General features: G+C 37.4%; 1 long non-coding RNA gene across 7 annotated transcripts in view; it reads right to left on the reverse strand.

Annotated features, from left to right (window-relative positions):
- Window positions 1-688: 688 nt before the first annotated feature.
- LOC101020656 overlaps window positions 689-10,100 on the reverse strand; it is a 33,274-nt gene continuing 23,862 nt past the window's right edge. For all 7 annotated transcript variants that reach the window (XR_002517565.2, XR_002517566.2, XR_001895825.2 and 4 more), the window contains 5 exons: window positions 7,267-7,387; window positions 6,691-6,820; window positions 6,349-6,497; window positions 3,693-3,763; window positions 689-2,393 (listed from right to left, as the gene is read on the reverse strand). This is a non-coding gene — a long non-coding RNA (uncharacterized LOC101020656). The remainder of the gene's footprint in view (window positions 2,394-3,692; window positions 3,764-6,348; window positions 6,498-6,690; window positions 6,821-7,266; window positions 7,388-10,100) is intronic.

The raw sequence follows: 10,100 nt of genomic DNA on the forward strand, positions 1-10,100 counted from the left end.
CTTTTGAAAACAATACTATTTAATGAAAGATTTTAATCAATGAAATATATATTTTTAAAATTTTAATCAGTAATGTTAAGAATTGTGGAAGCCCATTTTTTTTAACTTGTATTTCTAATCAATTCTAGACCTATAGAGAGTTGCAAAGATAGTATTGGGAGTTCTCTTCCCTTCACTCAGCTTCTAATGCTAACAACTTACATAGCCATGAAACAATGATCAAAACTAAGAAACTAAAACTGGTGCTTTAATATTTGCTAAACTTGGCCAGTCGCCAGTGGCTCACGCCTGTAATCCCAGCACTTTGGGAGGCCAAGGCAGGCCGATCAGGAGGTCAAGAGATCGACACCATCCTGGCCAACATTGTGAAACCTTGTCTCTACTAAAAATACAAAAATTAGCTGGGTGTGTTGGCTCACGCCTGTCGTCCCAGCTACTCAGAGGCTGAGGTAGGAGAATTGCTTGAACCTGGGAGGCGGAGGTTGCAGTGAGCCGAGATCGTGCCACTGACCTCCAGTCTGGGTGGCAGTGCGAGAGTCCGTCTCAAAAAAAAATTTTTAAAAAAGATACAAAACAAAAAACAAACAACGAAAAATTTGCTAAACTTTAGGCTTCACTGTGATTTCCTTAACTTTTTGATCGATGTCCTTTTTCTGATTTCAGATTCAATACAGGGTCCCATATTACATTTCATTGTCACATATCTTTATTCTCCTCTCGTCTATAACATGGACTGAGTCTTTCCTGACTTTCATGACCTGGAGACTTTTAAAGAATATTCTTCAGTTCCTTTGTAGGATGTTTGTCAATTTCGATGTGTGGAATTTTCTCATGGTTCCATTATAGATTTAAGGGATGAATACAATGGAGTACATGCTCATTACATCAAATAATACAGGAAATATATAATATCAATAGCTTATTGCTGCTGATATTAATCACTTGGCTAAATTGTTGTCTGCCAGGTTTCTCCTATGTAAAACTACTATTTTTCCCTTTCTATATTGCATGTGTCAGAAACATGTCACTAATATGAGCCCACATTAAAGGGAGGATAATTAAGTTCTACCACATAAAGAACAATATATCCAAGACTTCGTTGATATATTTTAAAACATCACAGTAATTTTAAAATCTGTTGGAGGGAGATACATTGAAGATATGCGGTCATCCTCAATTCCTTCAAAGTTTTGCTCACTTGTTTTGTGATTTACCTGTGGATCTTGCCTATTGCAATTATTTTTCTGTGATATTCCATTTTTCTCATTCTTTCTGTATTTGTTATTTGAAATGTTTCTGAAAGAGTTGGCCCTCCTCTCCAATTTATGACTATCCAGCCACTCATTTACTTATATCAGTATGAACTCATAGATATTTATTCTATTATTTGGGTTATAATCAAATACTATCACTATTTTGTTTCTCTACTTGTCCCAACTTTGGCTATTGGAAGCTCTTTCAGGTTGACTCCTGTGTGTTTTTGATGTGCACCTATAGTTTTTGTTTCTGGGCCCTTCCCTATCTTCTGATACCACAAGATACTCCAGAGTATCCTGGTACTTCCATGCCCTATACCTGGAATCAGTTATTTCTCCCAGAAGTCCTCATGCATTTTATTGGACATTGGTTAAATGCCAATTTGGCTGAGCAAATAATAAATACTAAAAACTGAGAATGTATCGATTTTCAAAATTCTAATCCAGCATAATAAGGTCTATTCTAGCCTTACCATTTTGATTATTTGAAACTTCTTTTCCCAGTTCTGAGATATCTGGCTTATATTATCCACAAGATTTTACTTATTTATTTAACCCTAGTAATTCATGTAAAGTAGTTCCAGAACAACTAACCAGAATCCCTGTGAGAAACCAATCTACCACCTAAACATAGTATCTATGTACAACTCTTTCATCTTCAGCCTTACAGTCTGTAGTCACTAAATGGTTGGACAAAGTATTTGTCATTTTCAAAAGGGTTATGCCACATATTCATCACATTATTTTTTCATAGTCTCCATTCAACCTTGGTTTCTGTTGCCAATGTGGTTGATTTTTTAAAAATATACATACAGTACAACTTACATCTTTTGTTGGATAGTTTCCCAGGTTTTAACCAATGAATAGAGGCAAAGCTTATCTATCTTTACTTGAAGTTTTCTTGTAAGTTTAAAGCTGAACAAAACTTTCTACCAATTTATACCATGACAGTGCCTAAGCATGCAGGATCTGACGTTTCTCCTTTAGGTCGTTGTTAGTCGCATTGATGACCCTCTTGAGATCAGTCTACTGTTTTAATTACCAAAAAATATACATCCAAATCTCACATATTCCCCAATTTGGAATTCTTGTTGTTCTCCCAGATGATGGAGCCCTCTGAAGGTCTTGTAGAGGATTCTGTGAAGAAGGTGGATTAGAAAACACCAGAACTCAGTCTCCCCATCTAGATAACAGTTGCAATAGCAAAATCTACCTGATATAACTATTTTGGAACTCTGGAATATATTTCAGGCTTGGAATTTCCAGGGGAAGGCTTGGATGGTAAATTGTGATTAATTTCAGTCAATTTTAGCTTTAATCACATTAGTGTCAACAGATCCTCTACAGTTTTCCACCCCTAGTCTCCATGGCAGGTAGCTGTGCCCATGTTCCAAGAGCAGCTTGCACTGAGCTGACGGGAGCCAGTGTTGGCAAAAAGCATACTTTCCTCCAAATATCAGGGATCTGTGCCCATTTTCTGGTTGCTATTTTTGATCCCCTTTGTAGCAAGGCCCACCCTCTCTAGCTGAAGTGACTTCCAAGGTATGAAACAGCCAGCACCATCCCCATCTCCATCTTTATTTTTTTCCACTTTTCGGCAACCAGGCATTAAAAACTAGGACATTCAAGGTGAAAGTTAGAGAGTGAGACTGCACATGCCTAGGGAAAGGTGCAGACTCAGAAACACCCTGAGAAGACCTTAAGATTATACCTCAGGACAATCTTTACACAGAGACAGCCTGCAACAATGAAATCAAAAACAAAATAATATCAACAATCACTAAAGACTGAGTAAGGGGTTAATCTTATTTCCAGAATTACTACATTATTAGATTTGAATGTCCAGTTTTCAACATTAAAAATAATCACAATTTTCTGTGTTAATAATATATTAACACATAAAAATATGGCCCATTCAAAAAAAGGTCTCAGAAATCATACCTAAAAATGATCTGATAGCAAATCTACTAGATAAAGACTTTGAAGTAACTCTGTTAAAGATGCTCAAAGAATTAAAGGAAGATGTGGAGAAAGTCTCAAAAGCGATGCACAAACAAAATGAAATTATCAATAAAGAGACAACCTGTAAAGAACACAAACAAAAAATCTGGAGCTAAAAAGTGAAATAACTGAAATGAACACTGAACATTTTATTAGAGGGATTTGAAGGCACATTGGAGTAGACAAAAGAAAGAACTAGTGAACTTGAAGATCGGACAATGAAATTATCAAGTCTTAGAAACAAAAGAAAAATGATGAAATAAAAGTGAATCAAGTCTAAAGGAACCATGTATAGCATCCAGTGGACTTTAATGGGGAGAATCATCATGACCTGTGTCCCCAAATAATTGTAGTTTTCTTCTCATTGTTTAATCATATCATGGCTTTTGATTATATGTGTTAATGACTAAGTTTTCATTGGCCATTTCCTCTTACTTTCATCCAGATTGCCAGGTATCAAATAGCTTGATGTCCTCCAAATGACATGGTCCTGCAGTCCTCTCAGTCTATGAAAAATCATGAACATAAGCTTTAGGATCTGTCCTTGGTGTTTTTTCTTGTAGCTGCCGATTAGGCTACCAATACATTACCCCCAAAATGCTAAATCAATGTTAGAAACATTGTTAATGATGTTCAGTAATAAAAATTACTGAAATAACCACTGCTTCCTAATAAGACAAGAAAATAGATGATAGTCATCCAAATAGAAAAGAAGAAAGTAAAACCTGTTTATGAAAAATGACTTGATCCTCTAGAAAATTCTTCAGAAACTTAAAAAATATGCTAGAATTTACTAGTCAGTTTATCTGAGTCAATATACAAAAATCAATAATATTTCTTTATATGCACAACAATCAGAAATTTAATCTTTAGAATATCATTCACAATATTATGAAGCATTTAAAATACTTAGGAATAAATTTATAGGAAGACATGTACATTGAAAACTATAAAATATTGCTGATAGAAAATAGATAAGACCTAAACAAATGGAGAGATATATTGAGCTAATGGATTAAAAGACTCAGTAATGTTAAGATATCATTTATAATCACATTGATCTATAGATTCAATGCAGTGTCAGTCAAAATTTCACCAGACTTTTTCTGTAGAAGTTGACAAACAGATTCTAATACTTATGTGGAAATGTAAAGGAACAAAAATAACTGAAATAGGCTGGGCGCGGTGGCTCAAGCCTGTAATCCCAGCACTTTGGGAGGCCAAGATGGGCGGATCACGAGGTCAGGAGATTGAGACCATCCTGGCTAACACGGTGAAACCCCGTCTCTACTAAAAAATACAAAAAACTAGCCGGGCGAGGTGGCAGGCGCCTGTAGTCTCAGCTACTCGGGAGGCTGAGGCAGGAGAATGGCTTAAACCCGGGAGGCGGAGCTTGCAGTGAGCTGAGATCCGGCCACTACACTCCAGCCTGGGTGACAGAGCGAGACTCCGTCTCAAAAAAATAAATAAATAAATAAATAAATAACTGAAATAACTTGAAAAGGAAGAAAAATGTTGGAGATTTATAATCTCTAATTTCAAGACTTATATTACTAAAGTAATCAAGACAGTGAAGTATTAAAGACAAACAAATACATCAGTGAAAGAGACAATAGTTTGCACAAATAGAGCCTACATATACTGTTTATTGATTCTCAACACAAGCACAAAAACATTCAATTTTTAAAAAGAAAAATTGAATAAACAAATAGTGCTGAGATACACATCTCTATAAAAATGATAAATCTTGACCCATATTTTACAGAATAAACAAAAATTAAATTTTGAAATGGGATCATTCCAGTATTTGGGTCAGTTGTTTCCAGGAAATTTCCTCTTTTTAGCTCTGAAGAAAAAGCTGGTGGAAGGAGACAGACTTATACATAGAACAGACTTGGCCACTCTCTGGTCTTGGCAGGTAGGTGGCTCTCTTACAGTGTGAAGTTACCCTTGATACCCCCAAAGCCCAAAGAGATCAGGGAACTCAAGGCAAAGAAGTGCAAAACTCCACATCTGAGAGAAATTGCATATGACTCTTGGAGCTCCACGAGGAAGACAGAACACCTCACCCCATGTAGTGGAGGGTCTGTGGCACTCTTTTTGCATGCTTCAAGGGACCCTAGGTTTTTTTTCAAGTGTCTTCTACACCCCCTTTTGTGGTATCAAGAACTTTGATGTTTCTGCCTAGTAATTTTCTGTCCACTGACCATGAAATCGAGGGGGCAGGGGCTTGAAGGGTAACATATTCATGATAAAAGAGACCTAGATAGAAAATTGAAGGTGGCAGAAGGAAGGAAGTGCAGAAATAAATGGAAGAATAGGTCTTAGAGGAGCCATATTGGTAAGACTTTAAGCTTCCCAGAAAGGCCATTGAAGTTTTACTTTTTTTTTCAGCAAAAATTATGCCAACAAGAAGGGAGGCAGAGGGATCAAACATATAATTAAAAAGAGGTTTAGGTCTACTGAAGAAACTTCCCGCGGGAGAAATAGGATCCCATTTTAAATCTCTTATCAGATTTCAGCAAGAATAATCAGCCAATATTTCTAGCTTTTGAAACTGTTTTCTTTTTTTCCTTTTCTCTTTTAAAACAAAGCTATCTACCAAGTGACTCCAAACAGAAACCAATTAAGTCTTTTATGATTAATGAAGGATGCATAAGACATCTTCAAAGAAATGCAAAGATGCAACCCTCTCAGAATTCAAAGTTACCCCTAAAAATAGCCAAAAGAAAGATTTAGACACTTTGTGAGCTAGCAACAGTTGATGACATGTAAGCTTGTCATGGGAGCCCCCAACATTTTTTTTTGGCCACCTGCACATGCAGGTGTGTTGTACAGGCAGCAAGCCAAGCCAGGTTCTCAGGACACAATATGAGACAAACAGGGACACAATAGCTGTCTATGGAAGGGAAAGGTTTAATAACAAATGGGCACTTTAAATCAAAATTACACAAGAATTACAATCCAAACAAATAATTTTCTCCTGCTATCCTGAATTTGGAAAAAAAGGAAGAGAAATTTTTACTTTCCATCCTTGACCAGGCACTATAGGCAGAGATCCAGGAGAACAGACCTTGATATAAATTCTTACCTTTCTTTGCCAACTTTTTGCCAGTTGTCCCGGGACCTCATCGGTAGGTGAGTCAGTTGCTTCAGCCATCCCATCCTCATCACCAGGACTATAGGGGCAGAAATGGTGGATCTCTTTCCTTCCTATCGTAAGGGTCATAGCTGGCACCTCTTTAACAAAAGAAAGACAGGTTAACAAGAGAAAAGCAAAGCGTATTTATTTAATTATAGTTTTATGCGACATGGGAGCCTTCAGAATGAAGACCCAGAGTTATGTAAAAAAATATTCATTTTAATGCTGAAGTTCAATGAAGAATGGACAGACAGCTGTGTAAAAAATGTGATTAGACAAAAAGGGCATCACCTAATGCTAATAGACTGAGTGGGGAAACCCAGCAAGGTCTTTCTGGTCAGATTCTTCTTGATCTCTCTGTGCAGCATTCCTTCCTTCCTGGCATGGGGCAGAGCTCCTTTTGGAATGGAAGTCTTATAACCTACAATTGAACAAGATAGTTCAAAGAATTTATTTAGAGTCCGTTCTTATACAGAAAAGTAAGAGTAGTATTTTTAGGTTTTATGGCTTACTTTGGGGAAAAGGAGCCTTGGGAAAGGGGGTTTCTGGTTTTTATGGCTAACCTCTAGAGAATGAGGAGTGAGAAACAGGAGAGGAAAAAAAGATCAGAGAGAAAATTTGCTTCTGAGGCTGCTTCTGAGACCATCAATTTTGAGTATTGTTTTTTCCGAGCCCCAACAAAAGTGAAGAATGGGATTCAAGAAAACAGGGGAAGAAGGAGGGAATTCTGCTAGGTATCAGAATCAGCCAGTATATATTATGTATAATCTACTTCAGTTTAGGGAAACAAACTGAACATATTATGAAATATATTATATATATTTCATAAGTTACCATTTCCTGACTAAATATACAAATCAAACTTACCTTTGATGTGAAGGGCGACTATTTTTCAGTTTTCTCCAGAATGCTTCCAAGAATTCTGTTTTTCAGACTGTCACGTTCTTGAAGATAGTAGGTACTGAGTTTGAGGAGAGTGTTCAATATTCTGATATATATGTATAAAATAAGAAAATAACCACATATCCATAAAATAAGAAAATGATGGCCATATATATGTATATATCAATTTCTAGATATTTATGTATAGATATATGATATTGACTGTGTAGCTTGAGGAAAAGATTCAAGAGACCCCTCTGCAGTTGCAGGTCCTCCCTCCCTGCTACCTCAGCAATTCACACACACTCCCTGGGAAATACCTCCATGAAAATATGGTACCAATTACAGGAATGCCTCTCAAATTCTACCAAAATTGACACATTTGAACAAACAGACTTCACTAGCTCTCAGAGAATAATAATAATATTATTATTTTATATTCCTTAGCTTCTGTGGGATTTTTCCCTTTTGCTAACTAGGTACAGTTTTTATTGCTGAGCTGAGGAGCTGTCAAGATTACTATCTAAAGTTACAGTAAGAAAATGTTGATTTGTTAAAGTTTGAACTCTGACATTGGGAAGGAATCTGTGAAACTAAGATTGCACTGTCAAGAGTTTAATGCACTAAGAAACATGATATTTTTGTGAATAGTATTAAGTTCCAATCCAAATTGGCAGTTCTGTGTGTCCCCAAGAGTCCCAATATATGTGGAAGGGGTGATCCTAGGGAGCGTAGACTGGTCTACACAGTAGGCTGTGGGCAGGGAATACATGTATCTCTGTCCCTATAACTGGAAATCCCAAGGAGTCCATTCCCTGACTGTAGCCAGAAACTCATTCTCTTTGTAATAAACCAAGTGTAAAGAAACATGCTATGACAGCATACAAATCTCTTCTGGCGAAGAAGTAGCCTTTCTGCAGCATGTGGATAAATCCCCAGAACTGGTAGGATTTCTTCACAGATCAGCAACCTGCCCTCCAGTTTTGGTTGCTGCCCTTGTCACACTTGGCCCCCGGGGACTGTCTTTCCCTGAGAGGTTTGCAGGAGCCTACGTATAAACTGAATTCTGCTTTCTCTTTCCTTTTTGCTAAGCTACTATTATGTCATATTCAATGGAGATTCTAGAAAGCCCCTCTTGCATGTGTTTCTGTAAAACCTAGAAATTTTATTTCACTTCTGCTTTCTCCTTGTGGCATTCTGCTATTTAGGGAAGCCATCTGAAGCCAGAACCACAATAGAACAGAAAGCTGCTCTGTGTGAATAGGCAGGAAAATCAAGGGAATGAATGACCAGGATCCCATGGGAAATCAACCTCGGAGAGCAAGGAAACCCTGGTGATATGAAAATGCCTCCTGTAGTGCTGAGAGACAGGGAGGGAATGTGTCAGGTGCCTGAATCAGTAAATAAACATCACATCTCTTCTCCACTTCAATCTATATGCTTATTCTCCTGTCTCAGGTATTTATAAAAGCCACCATTCCCTGACTGCATATAAATAGGACATTTCTTTGAAATGAGGAGTAACCATTTTTCAACCACTCTACAGTTGCTGACAGAATCTAGCTTTTTTAGGCCACTTCCATTGGCAGTCACTTACTGAAATGTAGGACACAGGTCCTAAGAATTTTATAGAAAGATAAATATTATCCTCATCTACAGCTGTATGAAGAAAATAGGGAAATACCTATGATATTTTAACATCTTACTAGATAGAAGACACAGTGGTAGGTGCTTCAAAATGCATGTTTGTTTCTAATATTCACAAGTACACAAATATTTTAAACCCAATTTTTATGAGAAAAGTGAGGCTCAGTGAGATTAAGTGGGTTGATCAAGATCACACATACATCCAAGCAGAATGAATTTCAATGTCAAAGTCTTTAATGCAAATTATGGGTGATTTTGTCAGTTTTGTATTCTGGATTTCTATTACAATTGCTAAATCTCCTTGTACTCGTGAATTATACACAACTCTTTGGTACGTTCTGAATTTCCATGGTTCCGGTTGTATTTTTAGCTGGTTTGATTAATTATTTTCTTTTCCTTAAGTATTGAGGAAGAGATTCTCTGATCCAGTTTCCCAATTTAATTTGTGAAGGAAGTTTGTGAGTTTGTATGTTTATGGTAATTTAGTTATTTTTGCATTCATGTAAGATTGTGATATTCATAAAATCAGGAAAAATAATTACCAAGGAGTATTAAACTAAAGAGCTTCTGCACAGCAAAAGAAACTACCATCAGAGTGAACAGGCAACCTACAGAATGGAAAATTCGCACCACCATCCATAGCCATATCCGTCCCGGTTCGAACCCAAACGCAACAAACCTACCCGGGTAGTGGGCGCTGGCGAACATGAGCTCCTGCCAAACACATTCAGTACAGCCATCATTGACATGAAAAAATGTCACTTCATCACCGTCAGAGAAATGCAAATCAAAAACCATAAATGAGATACCATCTCACACCCGGAAGCGGTTCGGCAATCATTAAAAGCCTGAAACAAGCAGGTGCCGGAGAGGACGGGGAGAATAGAAACATCTTTACACCGTTGTGGGGAATAAACCAGTCCACCAGCCGCGGAAACAGCATGACCTCGAAGGATCTAGGAACTAGAAGTACCTTATATGACTCCAGCTTATCCCGCATTTACTGGTATATACCCAAAGGATTATAACCGCTGCTGCTATAGCGACATGCATCGATGTTTGCCATGCACCATTCACTAGTGGAAGACTTGGAACCGTCCAACGTCCTACCAGTGGTTGTGATCGATTAGAAAATGTGGTATATATACAACAGCGGAATACCATCTCGGGCA

Source organism: Papio anubis, chromosome 13 (genome assembly GCF_008728515.1).
Source record: "Papio anubis isolate 15944 chromosome 13, Panubis1.0, whole genome shotgun sequence".
NCBI classification, from domain to species: domain Eukaryota; kingdom Metazoa; phylum Chordata; class Mammalia; order Primates; family Cercopithecidae; genus Papio; species Papio anubis.